Source organism: Palaemon carinicauda, chromosome 9 (genome assembly GCF_036898095.1).
Source record: "Palaemon carinicauda isolate YSFRI2023 chromosome 9, ASM3689809v2, whole genome shotgun sequence".
NCBI classification, from domain to species: Eukaryota; Metazoa; Arthropoda; class Malacostraca; order Decapoda; family Palaemonidae; genus Palaemon; species Palaemon carinicauda.
In genome coordinates this window covers 78,175,646-78,198,485 of record NC_090733.1, presented here as the reverse complement: position 1 = coordinate 78,198,485, position 22,840 = coordinate 78,175,646, and the positions used below count along the sequence as shown (strand labels likewise).

The window sequence follows — 22,840 nt, the reverse complement described above, 5'->3', positions numbered from 1 at the left end:
GAAGAATAATAAACACCATTGAAAGGTTTTTGAAAAGAGCTAATGAAAAACACTGCTCAAAGTATGATGGTCATCAAAACCGCACCGGTAAAAGTATTTGTGGGCAATTGTGTGTATTTGAAACAATTACAACCTAGGAAACACAAACTAGAGCCAGCGTATTTGGGTCCGTACAGAGTAAAGATGGTTAAATCTAACACAGTAGTGATACAAAGCATTATTAATGGTGCAGTGTCTGAACATCATCAGGCACACATACATGTGGTGCCGGAAGAGGTAGTTTTCAAGTGTCAATCAGAGTGTACCTCCTTATCCCTGCATACGCGACATTCCTCGAGTTGATGGGTAGGATTTTTTTTTCTTTGCTGTTCTTGTTGTTTGAACAGACCTCTTTTTTTTTTTTTTTTTTTTTTTTACGTGTTCTAGATAAACTTGATGATAATAAAGTGTTCTTATGTTGGCGCATAATGTATTATTAAAGAGTGATAATTTTTCTGAATGTAGCAATAGTGATGACATACTACTGAGTGAACCTAAAAACAAGCAGAGGGAGGTTAAGTAGGTCAGGTGGGATCCGTCAGGCGGATGCTGTATTATTTATTTATTATATGATTCCTGGTTACTGGGGTTGGAGAGGGGGGGGGGGGGGTTCCCGAAGGGCAAGTAGCTACGGGATTAAAGTTCAGCCTCGAGGAAAGGCAGTGTTAGAGAAGGTGTAGATGTGAATATCTTATACTCAGAGTTATAAGAGAAGGGCGGGAAGCTGAATGATTTTCTCGGGAAAATGGCTAGTGGCCACCACTTGATAGTTTCAAGTGCAAGTATAGTAGTGATTTTAAAAATGGCGAAATGGTGGTGGTGAGTTGTGTTGTGAAATTGTGCCATGAACCCGGACAAGTAAAATCGAGGGAATGAAGGAATATCTATTCCTACCCCTATCCCGCCCAAAAGGCCCGTATTGCCTGCAACCAGAGGGAGGTTATTGATGAGGTTGTGTAATACTAATATTGATATATATTTTTTTTTTTTACTTTGGGTATTCTGTATTTTAGTTGAAGAGGTCATAAGAAGAAATGAATGGAATGATCTTATATTATATTGTGTGCATTTTTACACGCAATATTTAATCTTTTTATTTTTTTTTGGTGGAGGATGTCTGGTATATTTTGGGTGATTTCAATGTATATTTTTTATCTTGCATTTCTTTCTAGTACATGCCATGCCCTATTCCAGGTCAGAGTGTCCTCCATATATCATAGACTAGAGAGGGTGATTGCCCACCTCCTCCCGGAGTGAGGAGCTGGGGTGGGGCTAGTAATGTCCTAATCCTTGTATGAAAAATATGTCGAAGTATTTGTTCCATGCAGTGAGATTAATGACCTTTTTAAGAGTACTATGACTCAATAATTGTGGTGCGCGATCACTGAACTCTGTTATAGGTAACGCGTGCCAAGTCTCATTTTTGACGTATGGAAAGCCTATTGCTGACAGTACATTAATAACACAGTGGAGAAATCCACGAAATCTAGCAATTCAGCATATTGATAGAGTAAAACTCCATTTATTTACCGAGGGTTAAGCAGTAACTTTTGAGCGATCATAGGAGCAAGTGGGTACTCATCTGAGAGTATCGGGCTGTGTAAAGGGTATTCACAAAGCTTTTTGTAATAAAGTGAAAAAAACCTATGTTCCGATGTCTCATTATCCATTGACATGGGCATATATATAAATTTATATATATATATATATATATATATATATATATATATATATATATATATATACATATCATTGCTAGCCAAGCTACAACCCCAGTTGGAAAAGCAAGATGCTATAAGACCAGGGGCTCCAACAGAGAAAAATAGCCCAGTGAGGAAAGGAAATAAGGAAATAGATAAATGATGAGAACAAATTAACAATAAATCATTCTAAAAACAGTATATATGTTTATATATATATATATATATATATATATATATATATATTATTTATATATATATATCTATATATGTATATATATATATATATATATATATATATATATATATATATATATATATATATATATATATATTGTAGCTTGCATGAGATTGTAATGTTTTGACTGAGGTCAGTCTAAAATAATTGATTTGCCTATTCAGTTAATGGGTAACGATTTAATCAAGCTGATTTGATGAACTTAGCAACTTAGCTAGGTTAGTTGGCTAGTCTTTTAATTCATCTTGACTCTGGGTCCAGTGTCAGTCATTTCCTCGTTCAGAGGCTCCTGTACAAAATTTCAAATATTTTTTTGTTTTTTATATAGAGAATATGACTATTTCCTCTATTTTGAAAGCCGAATGCTTTTAATTAAAAGTTTAGATTGAATTTATAGAATAATAATGAATAATGTTTCAAATAGTATAGATATCAATGCCTTGACTGAGAATTAAGGGCTTTATACGATAGAAAATGTTGTACTAGAATTCAAATGAACTAGTCAAATCATTTGGCAAGTATTGCAGGAGTTACTAAAAGAGCTTGACATTGCATGCTGAAAACTCTCAACTCTTTCTTAATGATTCAGCACTTTATGATTTCTGGTAAGAGTGTAAGGTGGTGATCAATTCGGATCATTTATGTTTTCCTTCCTCTGTGAGTTATGGTAATGGTTATATTGATTTTGATAGACGGTTTCAGTTCTTTTCTCCTTTCTTTTATTACAAATATTTCATGGGCAATGTCATTAAACTAGTTCACTTTGATCCATCTCAAGGGCGTTGATCATATAAGAATTTCCAAGGGCAAAAGGTAATAGAATTTTAAGCCACATTTTATGGATTTAATTTTTTTTCCGCAGGAAATCTATTGCATCTTGGCACGTTGGAAATATTACTATATGAGGTTTAAAGTCCCATGTTTTCTGTTTTATTAGTATGATTATGATGATGATGATAATGACTAAGGAAAACAATTACAACGATAATAATAATATTCTGTTATTATTACACTAACCTAATTTTGTGGCAGATTAAAAGGAAAAATTTGGGGATAAAATTCGTCGAAATTCTTCATAACCTGCATACATAAAATCTACACTTTGAGAATACAAGACATATGTTATGTGACATAGAGGCCCCATTCAATTTTACTGCAAGCTGAAAACATGACATAATGAACAATCTAAATATCTGCTCTACAAAATTATAGGACTGAGTACAGGGTATACCATTCACAAAACAGGCTATGGCTTTATTTGGTTTATTGGGCACTACGACTCATAATTTTATTTCACAGTTTATTTAAATTTGATATATAGATAGAAAAATTCGTCAACATATATCAAGTGACCTGGTCATGAACGGATCTATGTTATTGGTAAATTGGTAAATATTTTATTTTTCCTAGTTTCCTTTCCTCACTTGGCTATTTTCCCTGTCGGAGCACCTGGGCTTATAGCATCCTGCTTTTCCAACAAGGGTTGTAACTTAGCAATTAATAATAATGATGAATCACCCTTTACGACTCCTTGTAGGTCAAGGAGTCACAGTGGTCTCTTCTTCAATGCAAGGAAAGCCCTATGAACTATTATAGCTCTTACCTTTCCTGTGCCAACTACACCCATCCTACTGTCTACCGATGCCAGTGACATCTCTGTAGGGGCAGCACTTAAACATATGATTAACAGATCGCCCAGCGCATTAGCCTTCTTTAGTAGAAAAAGTTTTATAGAAGAATTCAGCTACTCCCCCTTCGACTGAGAACTAATTGTGGTTCATTGGGCTGTCTGTTACTTCTGACAGTAACATTCATGGAAAAGAGGATTGGCTCACCATTACCCGCCTAAAACAAGGGTATCTCCTGGAAAATAACCTGCCAACAGTAGGCCTCTCTAGGGCAGGTCATCCTCTTTTGTATGTATGTCCTCATTAGGAGCATGTAATGCCTATGCAACAAGCAACACACATACAAATAAAGATACAAATAAAGAAGAATACTCTCTCTCCTCCACACAGCATGCATAGTAATCGCCATCGGACTCCAACCAGCAAACGACAAAAGCTGTTGAATATAATACTCACTAATTTCAACTTTATTTTCCTTACCGTTATTATATTGTCATTATTAATGAGACTGTGTTGTTTGCTAAATAAAGTTAATTGTTCGGGAGCTTATCACTGCTTATTCCTCCTTGAGACATCTTACTATTTCTTTTTACAAAAAGTATCATTTTATCAATATGTATTTTTTTTTATTAACAATTGTTCTTAGTCTAAACTTAATATTGATGTTCAATGAAATTCTTAAGAATCTAAATTGTTCTTTGGAATATTCAGTTTGTATTATAAGGGAATAAAGAGGTTCCAGGGGTAATTAGGAGCAATTGCACAAGTGACTTTTGAAATCTAAACAATGAATATTTCCTCTTCGATATGGAAGATCATAGAAGGATTCAGGCTTTATGAGTCCTTTGGAAAAGGGAAGGATTAAGATATCAAATTGACTCTAGGACATCAGTATTTTCCTTTATTCCATAATTTGTGAAACAGTGCAATATTATAATGAATGAGTTCTTAGTGGAATTTGCATAGGCATCAGAATTTGGGTTTATCTTTCCCGTAAAAATGAGAACCTGAAATTGACCTTAACAATCTTTCAACGAGTAATGTATAAAGGGAATTACTTAAACCGCATGGAGCAGAAAGGGAGCTTTTTAAAAACTACAATACTTTTACATTAGCGGGTGGTGGGTGGGTGGTATCCTCCTCACAAAATTTGATAGAAATAAGAAAATTTTTCTACTCGATAAGGAAATCTATATAAATAAGGAACACTAATTTTCAAAAGCAGAAGAAATTTGTTGCTGATATTCCCTATTCACAGTTTTCCAAATATGTAGGCCTAAATATTTTGTTTCCATAATACTAAAAGGAAATGCATATTATATATATTATATTGTATAATACTATTTATAATATTATATACAGTTCTTGAATTTATATATGTGCATAAAGCGAAGTGTTGGCATCTCATTTCTTAACCAATACGTTATGTTATGTTACACCAAACGATTAGCATGTCTTTCTCTTGGCTACTAGTAGGAGTCCGCATGTATCAACTACCATGCGTTGATGGATCAAACGATTTGATAACAGTCGTCTTGGCAAGGACATCGATCCTAGGCTACAAACACACCACTTGCTCCTTAACGGCGGTAAACACATCTTGATACGTGGCAGTTTGCCACCGTAGACTTTGACTGCTCAGTTACTCGTTCACGCTCGTCGGGTTCATAGCAAAGACAAGAAGTCCAAGAATCGATGAGTGCCGATTGTCACTTATCGTCAATCCCTTGGGAATGTCTAATATTTCTCAATTGGGATTTCAGAAACCGCAGTTGCCATTGATACTTGTTCGGAATTTCAATAAGAACGTTTAAAAGATATAGATGGTGTGGTTGGTTGTGAAGCGCCTATTGATTGAATTGGAGTCTCCGTCGTTTGTTGTGGTTACCGACAATAGAACAGGTAAAGAAAAGAATAATGGGGTTTCTCACATTTTCGTTCTTAACCAAATGAAATAACTCTCACACTACAAAAACCAATGCATGCAGTTGCACGTTACGAATTAATATGATTCCAGCTCTTTTTAAACACACATTTGTCTCTTTACATAAACACACACACCTATGTCTGTGCTTCGTCACTGTTGTTTTGTACATTGTCTTATTGGAATAACATTTTTCTTCCTCTTCATTATTCTATTTGACTACCATATTCACTTTTCTTACTGCATTCGTCCTCCTCTACTTTTGTTCTCAGTTACTAATTGTCATAACTAAAATTTGAGGAGAGAGAGAGAGAGAGAGAGAGAGAGAGAGAGAGAGAGAGAGAGAGTGAGTTTAAGTTATGCCAAGGATCTTAAGAAACACGTTCAATTACAATGTACTAAATTACAGATTTTACTTAATTTCATAGAGTTAATTTTTACTTATGACTGAATATCCCCTCAGCCCCGTTGGCCTACATAAACATAATATTAACTGCAAGCTTTTATAAATATTTGAATAAATATCACAGAGTGAGAATGATAAGAAAATTTACTACTATATCAGTATCTTTATTCCAAGTATTCAATTTAATTCGAAAGCAACCTCACAGGTGAATATTGATATGAATAAAACCACGTTCATAAGGTCTTTAGACTTTCAATCTTTTCATTTTTCGAGATTAAGTTTGAAACCTTTCTCAACCTAAGTCATCGGAGGCAACTGCTCCTCTTTCCTCCTGGATAATGTATTAGAGCTCTGCTTGGTAAGAATTATTGAAAATATTTCGCTTAATCTTGAGATAATCTATTGGAGCTCTCCTAAGCAAGGACTAGTGACGAGTTTTTGCTTAACCTTAATTATCTTTATTCATCTTTTGAGTTTGATAAGATTGATTTGTAGAATTAAATGAGTTTTACAAAAGGGCCATGTTTCAGTTTCAAGGGTTAGTAATGAATGCTCATAATTTTCACGTAACCATTTTCGGCAACTAAACATATAATTGATATTGGCATTCTTTAACCCTGGTACTTTTGAGATTGTTTTGAAAGGTTAAGGAAAATACTCAGATCAATTATATGAATTTAGTAGTCTATTTCAAAATGCAGTGCTATTGGTGGGATTATCATATATATTTTTAAAAATCCATTTATTACTATAAATGTTCTGTCATCTGACGAGAAGTTCGCAATTGTAAGAATTTCCATACTCACCTACATTCTCTGCAAAATTATGTATTAATATATCTACATTATGAGAACTGGGAAAAAATTTCCGGAATAAAAAGCATAAATTTGCTAATTTCTTAAAACTGTCCCTCTTACAAAACTTCTTCCCTTTAAAATTGTATATACAATGAGCCATATACAAATTACCTAAGGCACAAAGTGCTGGTGAACTGCGGGTGAAACATAAGACAATAGACGAACATTGTAAGAATATTATTTGCTGTCACCTGATATCTATAAATTAATGTGATTTGTGTCACATGCCGTAGATAATTTAGACATGAAGAGCTCGTTTGTCAATGAATAGGTTCGTGAAAAAACGATACTATCCTTCCCGAGACTGAAATTGAAGATTCACGAGAGTAGTGTTGACGTCCTTCTGTTACCTTTTTTGGAGAAGTATATAGATTGTGAATGAAATGAGACCCGAACCTTTTAAAGGTTTAAATGCTGCTCATGATTGACAGAGGCAAGGGACAGTGACATTGCCCTAGCAAGCAGGACAATGCCTTAGAGACTAACCATATGACCAGAGCCAAAACCCCCCTCTTCACCCAAGCTAGGACCAGGGAGGGCCAGGAAATGGCTACTGATGACTCAGCAGATAGACCTACAGGCTCCCCCAAACGCCACCCTCTTAGCTCACAAGGATAGGGAGGTTGCAGACACCAGAGGAACCAACTAAAACCACAGTAAGTTGAGGTATGCAAATCACGAGAATACTATTTTCTGACATGATAAGAAAGAGTAGATTACAGATACTCAAGAGTAAGGCCAATAGAATTGCTGTCGAAAACTTATGGTCTACAAGCAGTGGCGTAAGTAAGGGAGGAGGCTTCTTTGCTAACATAGTCCCCAGTGCCCCAAAATCTGTAGCTACACCTGTCTTCAAGATAACTATCAAAATTTGGAAACGCGAAGAAAACTTGTGCATTATTTGTAATCCTAAGATTGAACGTCTTTAACTTTCTTTACTTTCTTATATAAATCATACAAGGTGAAAGTAAGGATCCCTTTTATCAAGGGTGCAAGATTATTAATAAATAAATCTCCACTCACGAGATCACTCTCATTCATATTGAGTGTTACTGCTTGCCGTGTAAAACTAGACAATGGTAAACATGCATTTTATTTACATTTGAATAGAAATTTCAATCCAAAACTGTTCTAAACAACTTTTCACAAACATTGCCATTTAGCGTAACTGTATTTAACTAGGAAGATGGGGAACCATACAGTAGACTAATTATCATTATGTAAAATAGCATGGAGAAGAAAAATAAACACAAATTACTTTAGACACTACTGAATAAGCCGTTTCGATAGTTAAGCTGAGATATGGAAATTAGAGATTATTCGTTATATTAAGAGATACGTCATTAGGGAAAAGGGAAATTTAGGAATAAAAACCTATATTATAGACAAAATGACGGTGTATTTGAGGCCCTTTAAGGAAAAGTTCAGTTCACTGGTTTTTCAAAACATTTCTCTGGCGTTACTGAAAATGCCTCTTTTCCTATAAAACCTGCCTTATTAGATTTTTCAACAATGATAGTCTTGCCATCTAGTTCTGGCACATCAACATTCCAGACACTATTTCATACCCGTTTATGAGAATCTTTAGGAAAATATAACCTTGAAATAAATAGCATGAATGATAAAAAAATATAAAACTTTTATTGCAGACAGCAATAATAGAAGGATGAATTTATGCATTCTTCCTAAAGATAATGGCGAATGATTATACACTTAATCAAATGTTCATTATGCACATAATTTTCCTGACATTATAATGGAAAAATCATTAGTAAAATGAAGTGGAACCTCTCACTGAATTAGTTATGTTTATTGACCCTACGTGCTGATAGACCGTGCCATGAAGGTTTTTCGTTCTCTGAAGGCATAGCGTGAAACAGCGTTCAAGGTACTCCCTTCTTTATCGATTCCTCTTCGCAAATGGCAACATTTATGTTATAGCACTACCAACTATTACATCAATAGGAAGGGCGAGAGAAATAATGATATTATGATGGTAATGATGAGTATTTAGATCTGCTGAAAAAAAAGTAAAAGCTAACTAAACTTGATATAGAAGGTCAGTGACATTGACAACAAATCTACCGTATAAAGTGTTACTAAGAAGGTCTTGTTAAATATACATGATCCTTTTAAACTCATGTATACTTTAAGTCTGGTGAGGAAGTTACACCATCAGCTAAGAGCAGAATCAACTTTTTCTTTTTGCAAAATGGCATTCCGTGATTATTGCGGTAGAAAAATAGTTGAAATTAATCAAGTATTTCCATATCTGATCCAGAAGTTATTACATAGATGAAATAACACTGATGTATTGAGAATACCGAATCAATTACACAAATGACGTAATTACCCAAGATAGAGTTATCAGATTCCTTCAAGATTAAATATGATCAATTGCCATTGGAATTATTCAATAACAGTTCAGCCGTTTATTATCTTTGATTAAAGCTGAACTGATAGAACCTGATGATGAATATTTTCCTCAATGCCAACTTTATACTTCTATGACCTTCACAATGCCATCAGAATTGGAATGTTACAGTGTTATTTGTGAATTTATTCTATAAACTTGGTTTTGTAAGAATTTTAACACGATTAATATGGAACAACTATTCCAGAAAAGAGCAACAGAATAATTGAAAAAGGACATTGGTACAGCAATTCGACAGAAGTTTACCTATCTTGATCAAAATTAAGATAAATATGTTTTTGTATGATTATTACCTCCGCCAACGAAGTTGGAAGGAGGTTATGTTTTACCCACTGTTTGTGTGCTTGTGGGTTTGGTTTGTATGTGTTTGTTTGTGAACAGCTTCCTGGCCAAAACTTTAATCGTAGAGTAATGAAACTTGCAGGGATTAACTATTATTCAATAAGCTGGAAATTATTAAATTTGGCATGTCAAGGTCAAAGGTCAAGGTCACAGCCAAGTAAAATGTCCAATCAACGTAATCAGCCATAATTTTGGACATCGTTTTTACAGACTTAAAACTTGGTTCATATTTGAGTGCATAGGCCATCAACCGCACGGCCACAATTTTAATCATAAAGTAATGAAACTTGCAGGGATTTTAAACTTATGTTAAGATCTGAAAAAGATAAATTTTTTGGAAGGTCAAAGGTCACGGTCACGGATGAGCAAAATGTCCATATCACGTAATCATCCATAAGTTTGGACATCGTTGTCACAGAGACTTCAAACTTGATTCATATGTGATTGTATGAAAATCCGTGCCAGTTGATACATGTCAAGGTTAAAGGTCAAGGTCAAGGTCAAGATCAAGCAAAAGGTCGAGAAATAAGCTGCCGCGGTGGATGTCTGTGCTCTACCGCGTGACCCTCTTGTTCCTTATAAAATGGTTCTCATATCTAGGATAATCACCTAAATAGGGCTAAAGTATTTTATCTGAAGGGTAATACTTCATCGTGTCATAAGTAGAGTCATCAATAAAAATGAGACAATATGTAAACTAAACTGTGCTTATCGACTTATAAATAAATTGTTTGTTTGACAGATTAGCAGTTTGGTTGACTGCTTATTGCATAACAAACTTTTCTGAATAGTTACAAGGTGTAAAATGATACATAAGGATAATTTGAGACGCGCTAAAACTTAGAAAAGTTTAAGGAGACATTTCTTGGTACTAGAATTGGTTTTAAAGCAGTCACTATAGTAATGAACCTATTATCATTTTGTCATTATCACCATTATCATCATAATTCTTATCGTTGTTGATGCTTTTCCTGATAAGCCTTAAAAAGCTGATAATCACTTTTATTTTCAGATGAGCTCAACGGGGAGTATTTTGGACCTAGATATTAGTGACCTCGAAGACGCAGGTGGGATATCGACTTTTTTTATCAATCAGTAAAAATCCCCCTTTTTTTTTTTTGAGGATAGCACAATCTTTAAACTTTGAGACAGCAATGGAATATCTAAGTCTTTACTTTATGGGAGACAGAAATGTTTAACGCTAAATAGACAAAATCACTTTATTTTAGCTTCAGTCTGATATGATAGAATGAAATGTTCCTTTTTATATAAATCATACAATGAATGTACAGTTCGATGCGGAATTCCCTAACACACTTATCTCCGAAGAGGTGATCCCTGTCACACTCTTACTTTACGGCGGGTAATCTAACATTGTGTAGGGAGAGATGGAAGAGATGGTGGGCGGGCTAAACACAGGAACTTGCCTCGGAGTAAGGTTATGGCAGGGTGCACTTCTTCAGAGTGTGGTGTACAAAGAATTCCTGTGTCCATCTTTTTCCCGTCAGTCATATTTTATACTCTTATCATTAGTATTGTCATTTCAACAGTATTACTACTTGAAGGGTTTTCACTAAGGCCGGCTTTTGTTATCAGTGACCGTTTTTATTTTTACAAAATATTTGTTTTCTTTTGTTGCTGAAACCTGGAATGAAAAACATAACAACTTGGAAAATTAAAGTTCTTGATAAAGAAATTAAGAAAAATAAGTCACTCAAAGATTTTACTTAGTCCATGGTCATTATAATCACTTTAAATCAATCAATCTACTATGAGGAAAAAATAGAATTTTCTATGCTCATAACGATCATTATGAGCTATTTTCAGTGCCCTGTTTTGAAAAAGGAAATCTACAATTTGATTTGACACGGAAAAGAATGGTAACAACCAAGAACATCGACTGGCCTCACAGAACAAACATGACACAAGAAAAAATTCTTGGACCCAAAGATAAGTAAAAACGAGTATTCCAGTTCAAAACAGAAAATAAGAGCTAAGCAAAAAAGGAAAGAAGTAGGTCTACTCATCTATTATAAAATAAAAAGACCCTGTAATGATATACAACAGAATAATGTACGAGGTTTATGCTAATATCATATACCAAACCTCGTAATTTATAAAAGTATTTGGTTTCAGTTTCAGTATCATAAGAAAAGAGCTCATCAGAACGTCAACTGCGCAAGCCCAACACCCCTACTGTAATACCCAACTACAGTAGTAACCTTCCCAATAAACAGCTTAAACGTGAGGTCCGGAGCAGGGATCAATATGCTGCCATGCGAATGCAAGGCAAATGCGATAGTGTTGTACTAGCTAGTAGGCTATAAAAGAAACTGAAGAGGGTCTCGGTACACAGGTTAGGGCAAATATAGGTGTGTAAAAACAGTAATTCTTTTTCACTAACTAGTATGACATACCTACCTACATGCAGTGCCAGATATGACTGTAGCACTGAATAAAAAAAAAAAAAAGAATAAATAACCCATAGAGATTACAAGGAAATCAAATGATCATCCATAAATTTCTGTATAATGAATGACTATCTGCTGCAGATTGCTAGTTTTTCCTTTTAAACTCGAGAGTGGTAACAAAAACAGTGTCATCTTGCAGATGTTTAAATTGTAAAATACTACCGGCAGTATCTCATATGTTCTGGTAAGACAAATACATGATATAGTAATAAGGAAACTAGCAGAAAGTAATGCAGAGGTAAAGGAAATTGGAGCACAAGTATTGAAATCAAAAGTATTTCAGGAGTTAACAGCAGTTTTTGAGCGGAATTGCTCAAATGTTGTTACAAACAAAATTTGATACACTTGTTCTCCAAGTGATCCTGATTAAATCTGGCCTATTAGCCCATTCAAAATCTGGGATGAGAGCCATTTTTTAAGATGGCTGCCATACTGGTTGCCCGAAGTTCATGTTTTGCTTAGAAGAGTTTGTAGTAATCTGATTTGCATGCTCTGGATATGTTTTAAAGTCTGCTAAAGTATATTATGATGTTTATAAAGTCAACTAATATGTTTTAACAAGATTTTATTGTTTTTACGATATAAAGTTTTTGTTTACAATATTACTGTATTGGCATATCCATTCGACTAAGTAAATATAAATAACCTAACTCTAACAAAAATGTCAAAATTAGAAGTTTAAAGCCCCTTCCAAACGAGGAGCAAATGTGCGACGAGCAGACACTGTCACCAATTGTGTGGGTGGATGGCAATCAAGAGTGTAGATGACTTCATAGATAAGGAAACCAAGAGATAATAATGGAAGTGCCCATGCTTGTTATCGAGATACTGAATGAGAGCCTGACTAGGGCTCCGGACCCCATTACCTGATACTCTGAACACATTATGTCCAATGTGTCATCTAAGTCAAAGGTTCACTTGAATTGCCTTATTCTATGTTTGGGTTCCCCCAGGTCCCCCAGTGTGAGGCACCTGTTTTATATGGTAACACTGTTTCAAGGAGAGAGAATTACGGGAAAATCAGAGTCCCCGCTCTGCATTTGGCTCTCATGTGGAAGGGGCTTAACAGTGGTGATGCTGTAGAGAAGCTAATCCCATCTAGGGACCCTTTGTATTTGTGATAAATTAACTTATATAGGATAGGTAGCTGAATGGTAGGTTAAAAAGATCGAACCTTATTGATATGCACTAGGCTTGAAAATAAATAAGTAAAACTACTGAGTATTCAGATCAACTAACTGAAGTTAAATTGAAATTTATTTTTCATTTCACTTTACCTGCAGAGTCCCTCTCGCAAAGTGCCTTGTTAAAGCAGTCACAGAGGCAGGAAGAGAGAAATACCACACCCCAAGAATCAGCCAAATCACCCCCTCCACCTCTACCTCCACCTCCAAAGTCATCAAGGAGCATCATCAGCGTGGTCACCAACAAGAATCCTCACCGAATGACAGAGCTTTTGAGCGATGCAGGACTTGGAGTAAATAGAGTTGTGGCTGTGACACCGACGGTTCCTCAAAACCAGTACTGGATGATACCTGGAGCCATATTTGATGATTAGTTAAGAATTTATTTAAAAAGAGTCTGCAGGTTTGATATGATTGTAAGATTATCCTACAAAAAGACTGGACCATTTATGGCAAACATTTCAGAAAGAAGATAGTTTGGAATAGCAAGCATGGTAAGAGATGTTGAGGTAGAACTGTTCCAGAAAGCAAATACTAAATACTCTCTTTCCTACCGTTATCCCTATATGAAGGGGTCAGTTGCATGATGCGCTCTCCGCATTGCCTTTTATCAAAGGCATCCTCATCCACCAATCCTCTTCTTTCCATATCATCCTTTCCCTTCTCTTGCCTTCTAATTATCTGGCTCCCTCTGAATCTCCTCCCTCTGACAGGTTCTTTCCGAGCCCTCCTCACTCCCTCCTCACCATTCTTCTTCAACACGTGCTCATACCATCTAAATACTCCATGGGTCCAATTCCTGTTAAATAGTTCAAGAGTTAACTAGGAGGGAGTTAGATTATGGTGCAGGGATGAAATAGCTTATTAGCAATTCAAAGAATAATAGTGACACAGAGGATAGGATATAGACTGTTCCTCGAAAACAGTACTGGGGATCCCTGGATCCATATGTGAAGATCAGAATAAACTTAAAAGGATAGGAAGGAATGAAGTAAAACTATACTGCCAAAGGACTGTGTATTCCAAACAGTCATATGCAATTATCTTTTCAAAGTTAACCCATAGGGGAATAATAGGGCTGACAGGGCAGCTATAAGTAGCCGAGTAACGACTCCACAAAATCAGTTAAGAGTTCTCTCAGAAATCATGTGGAATAGATATTTCATAAAAAGTCTAAATAGTAGACGTGACTGGAAAGATAGGAGATAAATTATTTCACGAAACCAGCACTGGGTATTGCCTATAGTTGTTTTTGATAAATAGTTCAGGAGGAACCCTAAAAAAAAATGACTGGATTGACTAAAAGGATAGGAGTAAGAACACAGAGCCCGGTAAAATCATCGATTCCTCTATGGTGGAAGCTAAAGTGAAGTTTTATCAGCTTTTCTAAGAACGAAATTTAATGGAACCTTCTCCTGTATAATAAGATTTTAAAGCAAAATGGTTCTCCTTATAGCTAGAGTACCTTCTAGGAAGGGTGGCGAAGGCTGATGTTGAATGAATTTTGAGGTGATGGTAATTTAACAAAAGAACTTAAAAGTTAATTTGAAATAAACCTGTGATGTCTATTTTGGGTAGCACTGACAGGTATGGGATACCATTACGATGTCAAAATGCAGTTTAAAAATTTTTCCTGATGTAAATGCACAATCTGTAGATAATAACAATTGTGATGCTATATGTGCCAATTTTTCATGTTATTGTTGTGTGATATAAATGTGCAAATTTACAGATAGACTTAAGACAAATTATTCTATAGCCAGATAACTAGATATTATTTAAGTGCTACGAAAAAAAACAGTATATTTCCAGTAAATGATGGAGGAGACCTTTTCAAGGTTCCCAAGAAACATTTTTTTTTTCCTAAACTAAATTCTTATGCATTCTTAGGTTTACTTTTTTTGATTTTACTGGCACTAATGAATCTGTTCCTAGTGAAGTAGAATGATTAAAATTTGGTAAAGAAATGAAGTAAATTTTTATTTGAAACTCTCGAAACAAACGTTTCTCAGTTTCAGTAAAGTAATTCTAAACAACTGTCTAATTTACTCAAGCCGAACAAAACTATCACAGTTATATTTAGATAATTAGTTATATTTTGAATTGGATGATGTTCTACATAAGCTTATATAAATTATATTATCTGGACAAGAAATTGCATTTGTGATTTTTATCATTGATTCATTAAATGTTTGTAGGAAATAAGTACTAAAGAAGAAATGGATATTGTTACTACAATAGATAGGAAACTGAAAGGGAGTAAATTAGTAAATAGTATGTATATTTCCATCGTTATTTTTATAAATATTATTATTTACTAAAGGGACAGAGATTTACCAGAACTATCCATCTTTATTCACATCTATGTCTGGATGAAGAATGACTAAGGAATTATTTGTTTATAAAGGTACAATTATAGAAGTAATAACTAGAAAGGTATTTTCACTATAAAAGCAACCCTTACTAAAACCTGAACTGTTACATTAAGCGTTATAGAGAGCTATTCAATTCTGTTTCCTAAGTCTGAAAGTTATTAAACGAGTAAAGGTTTCCAAAAGAAAATTTATACAAGAAAGTATTGGTTTTAAAAACTAAAACTTTGCGAGTTCAATTGAATGGAATTGCAATGGATATCTTCCAGGTTTTTAGAATATTCTAAAACGTGATTTTCAAAATTCATATACAATATGACCACTGAAAATTAAAAACATTTATATAGCATTTTGTACACAAGTTTCTTATAATAGGATAAAATATTCTATAGCTTTATAACACAAGGAAAAAATAATTAAATAAAATTCCAACAAATAAGTAAGGCTTTAATAAAATGTTGAGAGCTAGATTTGATCAAAATAATAGTGAGAGATCTGCTGCTACCTCTTTTCCAGAAGAATTTATAATAAGGGATGGAGTTCTCATTCTGGAAAACAAGAGTGCTCTTCATCGATATTCATTCTGTTTTCTTTGCTTATTATCACTGTTGGTGTCAAAATAAACGGCTTCTCTGACGAATGGGAAGCTGAGAATACAGCAAACCTTTAATTGATCAGTTTTTAAAAGATGGATTTTTTAATAAAAGTTTATAAACGAGGGAGTTTACTTGCAATTGTTCTGTTTATAAATTTATTTTTTTCATATCTAAAAAAATAAAAGATTTTTTTACATAATTTCACTTTCGAGTGACATTAAAATGAAACGATTAAAGTTTCTTTTACTCTGAATGATAACCAACATTTAATTTACAAGGATCCACACCAAATTTTCGGTATATCAACAATCAGAGTTCTGAGCTAATGCCTTAAAATTTCAACCAATGAGGAACATAGATTTAAAGCCGATATTAGCGCTAAAAAAGTTTCTTGTGAAGCAGAAATTAATTTATATTGCACACTTGATTGGGTACTGCTCACCTTTGTCATCATGCTCTCTCATTACCGGTAATTTGGATGAGTTGTTTATCATCAACCTTGGAGCTTGATTGCTGGAAAGCAGTTTCCAAAAATTAGTAAATTTTAGTTATAATTCACAGTATAGTAATTATATGGAATCTAATATTTTCATGAAAATATTGGCAATGTTGTAAAAATAGAGAGCTATGAAAATCCACAATATTATGATAAACACTCAAAGATTTAGGAACTTTCAAAATGTTTATTTTGCGCTGAATAAGTTTAGGTACATGTTCTATTACTGATATATCATTGGTTTCGTTTATCTGTACTAAATTGCGAAAAGATGAAAGTAAAGATAAATGAAAATTCTCCTTTCCATTGGCCATAGAAAGAAATATAATCTTCATTCGTGGCGATATGTTTAACTCTACTACTCTGCATATTGGAACCACGGTGGAAAAACAGGTAAGATGAAAGCAGTGAATAAGAATTTTGACCCTATTCTGGTTATAATCAGTATGCCACAACAAATACTCAATATGAATCCATATGGAGCATCCGGTTTTCATACCTGAATGTTCCCTATGGATTTCATCAAACGAATATGAGAGGACATTAATTTCAGCCCAATGTTGTGGGTCAGACGAGTTTAGAAGGGTTCTTGAAAAAATTGTCAGTGGGGATAAAATGCCAGGGAAAAAGTTGCTAGTTGAGAAAATTTGCCCGAGGAAAAAATTGCCATGCGGCAAATTGCTATTTTAACAATTGGCAGTTCGGAATATTTTCGTTGTCAAATTTTATGATCAAGTTCAGAAAATCTAATATAAATAAAGTCCTATGCTAGTTTGGATTAGAGCCGTAACATCTCTTTGCATAAGAATTTTTCGACTTTTTTTGTTTATCATTCAAATCAAAAGTATCAATCCCTCTTGTAATAATAGTTTGTTCTTGCCGAAGCCGCAATTCCTCAAGGAAAACTCCCCAGCAAATTTGAGCTCGATTTTGCTCAACTTATCCATACTTGAAATTAGTTCAGGCGTGAATGATTTTTACGAGATAAATCAGTAGTAATTATTGTGATCAACACTAACACAAGCGAACAAAGTCATTTATTCAGGTCACAGGATCTATAAATCTTTGTCATCACAGTACGAAGTTTATTAAGGTATTTTTCTTCATTAACGCATATGTTCGTAGAGTGATCTGAATTAATGGCTATATTCTATGAGGAGTATATTCGGTAAATCTTTAAGCTTGCGTAATTTAAGAAAGTATTCTTTTTATTAATAAATACATATGCATTTATATTTTTTTCATTAACTTTCCCAGAAGATCTACACCATGTTACTTATATAAAAATTGCCTTCCAATTCATTTGCCATCCGTATTTAAATGTATGGAACTTTTACAAAAACTAACCTAACCCAATTTCCAGTGAATAATTTTTAAAGTTTACAGAAAAAAAAAAATAAGTCTAGTAAGCCGACAGCTTACAGCACTCGTTAAAGTCATTTCAGATGAATGGCATTTTTAATTTTTTTTTTTTTTTAAGCAACACTTTGTTTATATAACAGATGTAAATACAACACAATGCTCGGGGTTAGTTTAGTGATCTGGACTATATTTTGTTAGATTGATTGGAGTTACCCGGGACTGCCAGGTTTCACGATCTATAGTTTTTTTTTCTTACTGCCATGATAATTTAAAAAAAATTCCTCTTAGGAATATTCAAGAATAATCCAATAGATTTTAAATTGAGAAAAATTTCTTCTTAGGTCGATTTATCTACCGCCGTTGGTTTTAAATTTTTAGTAATGTGCTTCTTATTTGAATATTTAAGAAATGTATTTATATGAACTATATATTAACTTTTACTCAGCTCTTTTAGATACACATCTTCTTTCACTTTTTACTAATATGAACACCATTCTAGGTTCTAGTTTTATTGTCTATGATAAAAGACAAATTCCTTATTGTATTCTAAAGCAAATAGAATGACAAGCGAATCAGCAAAGCTTTGAAACAAGTTAAGTCTTGATATTAAGAATTGGACAATGAATTTATGATAGTAAAAGTAGATTGGCGACATTTATTTTAAGGGTATGTGACGGAAGAGGTGGTGTTGATGCAAAAAAAGCTCCCGAACAACTTAGGTAACATTTATTCATGGGTCACCAAAGGGTGATAACAGCATTTTTTACATTTAATGGTGTTTGTCAACTAGGTCGAATTTAGTATAAAAAAAGATAACTATAACGAACGATAAAAGTCTAAATTAGATTCTACATTCAACGACTTACGTGGAGTACGATGACGGCTACAGTGTTAAAAAACTCGCTTTGCTTTCTTCACATTATTACAGGTCTCTATTAAGACAACTAACACCAGACATTGACGTATCAATTCCAAGAGAATAAAATAATTGAAATAAATCTCAATCTAATTCAAAATCCTTTTTATTTACAAATATACCACAAATCTTAAGAAATAAAATAAACCGTCTGAAAAGCAAACACCAGAACCCAAACACCTAACACAACTAACAGGAGAGACAAGGTTCTCACTTCATAAATGATACACCCACACACACCTTTATGAATACTAATGGATGGATAACTATACAGATATGACTGGAGAGATGAATAATAATGGATGGATAACTATACAGATATGACTGGAGAGATGAATACTAATGGATGGATAACTATACAGATATGACTGGAGAGGCAACTATACAGATATGACTGGAGAGATGAATAATAATGGATGGATAACTATACAGATATGACTGGAGAGGCAACTATACAGATATGACTGGAGAGATGAATAATAATGGATGGATAACTATACAGATATGACTGGAGAGGCAACTATACAGATATGACTGGAGAGATGAATAATAATGGATGGATAACTATACAGATATGACTGGAGAGGCAACTATACAGATATGACTGGAGAGATGAATACTAATGGATGGATAACTATACAGATATGACTGGAGAGGCAACTATACAGATATGACTGGAGAGATGAATAATAATGGATGGATAACTATACAGATATGACTGGAGAGATGAATACTAATGGATGGATAACTATACAGATATGACTGGAGAGGCAACTATACAGATATGACTGGAGAGATGAATACTAATGGATGGATAACTATACAGATATGACTGGAGAGGCAACTATACAGATATGACTGGAGAGATGAATACTAATGGATGGATAACTATACAGATATGACTGGAGAGGCAACTATACAGATATGACTGGAGAGATGAATAATAATGGATGGATAACTATACAGATATGACTGGAGAGATGAATACTAATGGATGGATAACTATACAGATATGACTGGAGAGGCATGTAAACGAATTAACTTTGGCTATATATAAACATGCAATAAAGTTCACAAATTCCGTAGGATTATAAAAATCTTACACCAGGTGTTAAATCAAAATAAACTTCGTTTGGAAGACGATAACCAGCCAAGTTCTATGCAGCTAATTTACAAGATTAGTTCCGTAAAATGTGCATAGTAGTTCCATTCAAATAATTTATCCGATCACCATTACCTCAAGAGAAGACTCGCATGAAAACACACACGAGGAAACCAATTAATCTTCTAATTTTTCCACAGCTCAACAGTACAGGGAAATTAATAAAAACTTCTTGTCACAGGGTAAAACTGCACGGAAACATCCCGTCTGCAAGCTTTGAAATGACCAAAACCGAGTCTATTCCTTGCCTACTGGAGCTTCAACACTGGCTAATTGATGTGAGGTAATTTTCGTAATAAATCTGTTTAATCTTGCACTCCACTATCACTTTAAACAGAAATATCTATCCACTGCAGACGAATATATGGAACAATAATAAACTCAGTAAATTTCCCTTTCAAGGTAAACACGCGTCTTGCCACTTAGTCTGGATCCATTCATCATCATCATCATCATCCTCTCTCTCTCTCTCTCTCTCTCTCTCTCTCTCTCTCTCTCTCTCTTTCACCATGGATAGGAAAAATAAAACAGAACTACATGTGTGACATACCTAGCTATGAGGGCAAACACTAGATGGCGCTAAAGTTACTGGAAAAACTTGTTTTCTTTATTCTAAACTGCAATATAGTAACACAAAGGAGAGCTCCTTACAACCCTTCCTTATAAAAGAATTGTGCAGCAAAATTAAAGAATAGAATTCAAATCTATTGACAATGTAACAAAGTTAGATGAACAAATCTGAGTATAAATGATCAAATCTTACATTTAAGACGAGATAAGAAATCTAACAAATTTAGCTCATAGTTAAAGTTAGAAAAAAAAAAATTACATTGACGAACAATTCCAGAAGGTGAAAAATGTGTCAGGCATCATATTGTTCTTCCCAGGAATGTCCAAGTCCCACTCTTGTAATATCAGACTCCAACCTTATCAGTAAGTGGTTCTTATTTTTACACCTTTTCAAAAATACCAAAAGAATTGCGGTCTTATTTGTTAAATAAGTCTCAATATGTCTAATGCTGTTACCAGACTTAAGGCCTTCTTCTCTTCAGTGATTACTTCCTTTGAGTTTCAGTAAGTTTTTTAGAGAAAAAGGCCACAGGATATTTTAGCTGTTCCCCAGGTTGAGAAAGCACAGCACCTATTCCAAGACATAATACTGGTACAACACTGCCCTTAATTGGTCAAAAAACCTTTGATACTCTTTGTCCCACTCAAACAGACTTTTCTTTAGGAAGTTAGTAAGAGGATTAACAACAGTAAAAAAAATTATTCACAAACCTCCTACAGTAGCCTACTATACCATGCAACAAAATCAACGAATTGATCTTTCGTTGTAAGGCTCAAGTAACTTCAGAATGGCCCTGAAATTTGCATCTTTTGGGAAATCTTCTCATGACCATAGTACAACACTTTAGCCTTGGCTATGTCTCATTTTGCAAGGTTTATAACCAGTCATACCTGACTAAGTTTTTCGAATAATTTTCTAATTCTTGGAATATGGATGTCCAATCATTGCTATAAACTGCAATGTCATCAATGTACACTACCAAACTTTCCAGAGAACCTATCAAGCAGCTGATTAATCTATGAAATGTAGCAGATTTGTTTTCGTGGTGCCAAAAGGCATTCCATTACAGGTATTCAATCAATCATTATAAAACTGCTATTTTGGGTTTATTTCAAACTCCTGCTGGGTTGTTGTTTCTCGTTCGATTTTTTTCTTTTAAAACCCATTTGAAAATCAATGAATAGAATTTTCTTTTAGATTGAATGTAAACATTAAAGCCTATTAAACTACATCCCTACCCTGCTAGTAAGCCTCCAACTTGGGTATATCTGACAACAGTCTTTCCTTAAATCTTTTGAAGTTGGCAGCAGGTACATCCATGTCAAGCAGTTCAAAGCACTGAGCATACAGGTGAACTGTCTGCCAGTCGGAGGACTGCAGGAAACTCACCAGGTCTGCTGGTCTTTACTAGATATGTGACTAGCTCTGAGAAGGCCTGCAAGGTGGGTATCTTTTTCAGATGCATGTTCCTTTTCTAGACCCTTGATAGCTCCGAGTTAAATAATTTCTCTATTGTACAAGTCTGTCATGCATGTGAAATGGTATTTGAGCTCATGTGCAATAGTATCTTCACCACTGAGAATTGCAAAGAAGTCATTCAAAGTTTAGGCAAATTCACGAAGTCTCCCATTGAGGTTCATCATCATACCTTGTCCAAGTTCGAAGGATTCTTTACCACACATGAAACACGTTTTGCTTTCAAAGATATTCTGGCATTCTACTTGCTGAGCACACACTGCTCTTCTTTTTCTGGCTCTCTCCAGATTCCTGTTGTTGAATATAAAGTGACAATTCTGGTGATACTGGGACTTCTTCATCCTCACAGTTGCTTCATTATCATCAAGTCTAGCTGGATCCAGAACGCTAGGCATCTCATTAACTCTGTCAAGGGAATATTAGCCACAATCCTTTTGTAGCCGTCATGTTATTATAGCTGTTGTTTGTGTGGTGATGACCTCATCGGTATCCTTCTTCTCCCAATAACAACACTTGCTCCATTCAGTTTGAAATGTAGACATTCCTTGATCTGTTTTTGCCATTTTTGGTGAATGACATGCAAGGTGTCACAATATGACAATTAATTATGTTCAGTGAATACAGGAAGAGGGTATATCCTTTTACCACCTTGATATGGGATGCGAT

The 22,840-nt window shown here is 34.5% G+C and overlaps 2 long non-coding RNA genes across 3 annotated transcripts; one reads left to right on the top strand and one right to left on the bottom strand.

Annotated features, from left to right (window-relative positions):
- Positions 1 to 5,096: 5,096 nt before the first annotated feature.
- LOC137647016 (uncharacterized) lies at positions 5,097 to 13,457 on the top strand. The gene is made up of 3 exons (XR_011045514.1): positions 5,097 to 5,507; positions 10,581 to 10,635; positions 13,323 to 13,457. It is a non-coding gene; the product is annotated as an uncharacterized lncRNA (long non-coding RNA).
- Positions 10,801 to 20,576, bottom strand: LOC137647014 (uncharacterized). 2 transcript variants are annotated; one of them, XR_011045512.1, is made up of 5 exons: positions 20,203 to 20,576; positions 16,634 to 16,704; positions 13,778 to 14,022; positions 13,317 to 13,574; positions 10,801 to 11,213 (listed from the first exon to the last, which is right to left on the bottom strand). It is a non-coding gene; the product is annotated as an uncharacterized lncRNA (long non-coding RNA). The 2 variants fall into 2 exon arrangements; XR_011045513.1 differs by lacking the exon at positions 10,801 to 11,213 and having other exon boundaries at positions 12,588 to 13,574.
- Positions 20,577 to 22,840: the final 2,264 nt, after the last annotated feature.